The sequence below is a fragment of the Pediculus humanus genome, genomic scaffold (genome assembly GCF_000006295.1).
Source record: "Pediculus humanus corporis 1103172107373 genomic scaffold, whole genome shotgun sequence".
NCBI classification, from domain to species: Eukaryota; Metazoa; Arthropoda; class Insecta; order Psocodea; family Pediculidae; genus Pediculus; species Pediculus humanus.
In genome coordinates this window covers 97,287-101,940 of record NW_002987001.1, presented here as the reverse complement: position 1 = coordinate 101,940, position 4,654 = coordinate 97,287, and positions in this window count along the sequence as shown.

The window sequence follows — 4,654 nt, the reverse complement described above, 5'->3', positions numbered from 1 at the left end:
AAAATAAATAAATAAATAGACTTTGGACAGTTCACTGAGCTCTTCGCTTTAGTTATCAATTGCGGCGACCCAATGATTCTTCGATAAACATTCAAAAACGACGAGAAAATAATAATAATAATAATAATTCACTAATGGCAGAAAAAAAAATAATATATATTAAAATAATAATAATAATAATAATAAAATCACGGATTTTTCAAAAAGGAAAATGCTGCACCTTATCATCAACATTTTATTTTTTCACACAAATAAAAATATCCATTATTTATTTTTAATATAAATGTTATTTTTAATCTCACTAATCTCGACATCACACTGAAATTGATCTCAAAATTTATTAATTTATTCTCTCTGTCCAATGAATCAGGTGACTCGAATTCTATTGAAAATTTATTAACTTAACCTTAATAATAATAATAATATAAATGATTCTCCCGATTTGAAACCTAATGAATTAATATTACTAATTTATTACTTTTATTAAGTATCTTTGCACATTTCTTTCCATCTCTCTCTCTCTCTCTCTCTTTCCCCCCCCCCCTCCTTCATTTATCTCTCTATCATTTTTAGTGCTACTATTAGGTCAAGCCAACAAACGATATTCGATAATTATTATTATTATTATTATTAAATATATAAAAAAAATCAAGTCGAAATAAATAATATAATTTCTTAGCTGACAATATTTTTAAAAAAAGTAATAATAAAATTGATGATGATGATGATGATGATGATATTTAATAATAAATATATTTTATTGATTTGTACAAACATTATTAATAAGTTTATATATTTTAACTCTATAAATATTACAAGAAACGGAGTTCAATTGATAAGGGGATTGCTAACAGAATAGGCAAGATATAAAACAATAAGAAAAGAAGCAGAAGAAAAAGAAATTTAACCCTAATAGGACTAATGACGCCATTACAGCATCCACGTCATGCCTGTAAATCGTGTTAATCCCTCATTTAAATAGGAAAAACATAAGGCATTAAAAAACGATTAATTTTATAATAATAATTAAAAATAATAATAATAATAATAATAAATATATAATTTTTTTTTAAATGTTAATATGACGCGTGCGTGTCGTACCTAAAATTTTTATGTATACATAAAAAAAAATTAATAAATTTTGTGAAGGATGACCGCATTATAAAAAAAAACCAGGCATTAATGATAATAGTACTAATACATAAAAATATTATTATTAATTAAATAAAATATTTAAACAATTTTTATAAACTACCGATTTTATTTATATAAAAAAAAAAATTTATATTGAATGAATAAAAAATTTCTTTTTGTCTAACCGTGTCATGACGGACATTAATTAATTAGAGCATATATTTAAAAAAAAAAAAAAAAAAATGTTATTCGATTATGTTTACAATCAATATATTTTTAAAAAAAAAACATAAATTTTTTTATTGCTTAATCGATGATATCTCTCGGTGACGAATTTTAATTAATTATAATTAATTTTATAAAAAAAAAAAATTTATTAGAAAAAAACTGTTATTTTTTTGTAGTAGTATTAGCAGTATTAAAATTTACCTGAGCAAAAATATCCTTAAATGTTAGCAAAAAGATTTTTTTTTTTTGTCCATTTTAATAAAACGTTTGAATTTTTTTCAAATATGCGATTTGCGTTAAATTTTATGTAAAAAAAATTTGTTTGAACTCCTTTTCTTTAAAACATGTCAGCTAATTTTGGCTTAAATTTTGTACAAAAAAAAAAAAAAAATATAAAAACAGTAGTAGCACTAAAAAATTAATAAAAAAAAAGAGAGCAGAAAGATAGAAAAGAATAAATATAGTATGAAATAAAAAAAATTAAAAAAAAAATTTATGTAATTAGTCTTAATAAAACCCATTTGATTTTTTTTTTTTTTTTAAATAATCAATCATTTACTTAAACTCACAATAACAATAAAAAGAAAATGTCACATTTTGAGCAAAATAAATTTTTTAATTTTTTATGTTGAAAATCTACACGAATTAAAACGTTTAAAGAAAGATTTTGTCGAAAGGGGAAGTACGAAAAGAAAAACGGGATGTCCTTTTAATGCGCATGCGTTAAAAGGAATTCTTATAGAGGACATTCTTTGATTACACAGTGGTTATGTTTGTTAAAACTGTTACAAAGTTTTCAAAAGGAAGGAAAAAAATATATATGTATATAAAAAAAACCTTTGAAACCTTTAAAAAAAAAAAAAACCCCATCTTACAAAAAAACAATAATTTGAGCTTAAAAAAAAAAAAAAAATTTAAATACTGGTTTTGAACTTACTTGTTATTCCAACCTAAAAGGTATAAGTTAAGGTCATCATTTTTATTATCCCAAATGAGAATCACATCTTTTTATTATTATTATTATTTAATTACAATGAAGGAAGAAAAACTGGCGCCATGATTGTCAACAACAAGTTGTCAATTATATAAAATTGTCTGATGTTGAGCTTGGCCATAACATATGTATTAATTGGGCGCCAGCCATTTTTAATACCAGCTACTTAACTTGATTCTTAAAACTTTTTTATGCTGAAATTAAAAAAAAAAAACTAATTTAAAAAATTGTCTTATTAAAACATGTCTTGTTCATTTTTTTTTTTTTAAATTAACTAGCGGACTTTTTTTTATATATTTAAAACTTGTTAAAAGTCGTAAAATTCGTTTTTTTTTTATTATTTATTTTCCCCATTAGTAATTCATGATGTGTTTTTAATAATTATTAAACATGTAAATATTAGGCTAAAAAAACGATTGACTTTTGTAATCGAAATATTATTAATTTAAAATATTTATTATATTAAGTTTAAAAAAATTACTCATTTAATTGTTCGTCGGATAATTGAAATTATCAATTTTTTTTTTTTAATAAAAAATATTCTAGCCTTTAATCCTTACTTCTTATTCGTTTGGTAAATATCCTCACAACAACTGATTACATTTTTTTCAATTTACTTTTTCATCGTTTATATTAATTATCTCATGCCTAAATATATTTTCATTTTATTTTTCTTAACTATTTTTCATAAAATTTCATATTCGTAAATGTTTTAATTACTTACCAAAACATAAAATGCAAGATTTAGTTTCATAATTTTTATAAGTGGTGTAGATTTTGCAAACCAATATGGCGGATGGCAAAAACGAACTTATTCCCGGCTTTTTGAAAATTTTGCCAACTTTTGAAAATTTCAAAATTAACGTTAATTACCATTGAAGTAGTTAATTTGGCGGTTTTTCATCGTCGAACGATTATTTAATTACATTTTTTTTAAATTTAAAGTAAAAATAAAAAGTGGTTTTTTTAATATTTCTTAGTTTTAAAAAAAAAAAAAAAAGTAAAAAAAATTATTCATTAATTTTTGCGTAGAATTAATAATAATTAGCCGTGGATAAAAAAAAAAAATGTTCAATAATATTCGTGACCTTTATCAATTATTTTTAATAGATTTAACGTATAGATTTTTGTAAGACTAAATGATTTTAAATTGTTCTCTCTTTATTCTGACGTAAATGAATACATAAAAATTTATTTATCCTTACTGTAAGTTAAATTTTATATTTATATATATATATATATATATATATTTTTTTTTTTTTTTACTTAAAACCTTTGTGTTGCTTACAAAATAATTTAACAGACCCTACCCCACAATGTGTATCTTATTGAATATAGTGACGTCATAGGTGACAGGTCAATGATTCCAAAAATATGATATCTCTTATCACAAACAAAAAAATTTCAATATTATAATTTTGTTAGACCAGACCATGCTGAGAGGTGATGTTAACAAGATTTTATTCAATTGTTTTTCTTTTTAGGCATAGCAAAATGTTATGAAAATAAAAAAACAAAATGACTACCCTTCCCCCCCCAAAAAACTCAAAGATCTTTTTAAATTATTATTTGAGTTCTGTTCAAAAAAAAAGCTGTTGTCTTGTTAAATGTTAATAATTTTCTATTGGCACATGACCTATGACAGTTTGGTTAGTTACAAATAGCAAAAATTTTTTTAATTATTACACCAAGGTAAATTGAATCAATAAATTTCTCATCAACGTCATAAGTTTTATAAATTTATTTACCCTTCATTTTTTTCACAAGAAGACATTTTATTTATTATAAATCACATAATATTTTAGCTTGCTTTTGATGGTTTTATTGTTAAGAATATATATTTGACAAGTAAGCTTATTAATCAATAACGTTTCACAAAAAAAAAGGAAATTTTAAGTGTTGAAATAAAATTTTATTTTACCATAACTTTTTTATGTTTTATAACTTAAAATTTTATTTATTCACAATTTTCTTTTTTTTTTTTTTTTTTTTAATGTACACTGTTTTCACGATTACTTCAATCATAAATCTAATAAAATGATCATCATTATTATACAACAAATAATAATATAAAAAGCTTTTTTAAAAAAAAATGAAACACTAGCAGGTATCACAAAAAACGTTGTTCATTCATTTTTCTAATTTTAACCATTTAATAATTCATTTAATAAAATTACATTTTTTTTATTTTTTGATTTTAAAAGCTCTAAGTCTACATAAAATAAAATAAAACTTTTATTTTTATTTTTGCAATTAATGTGTCACAATGATAAATAATTAAAAAATGCACACACAACC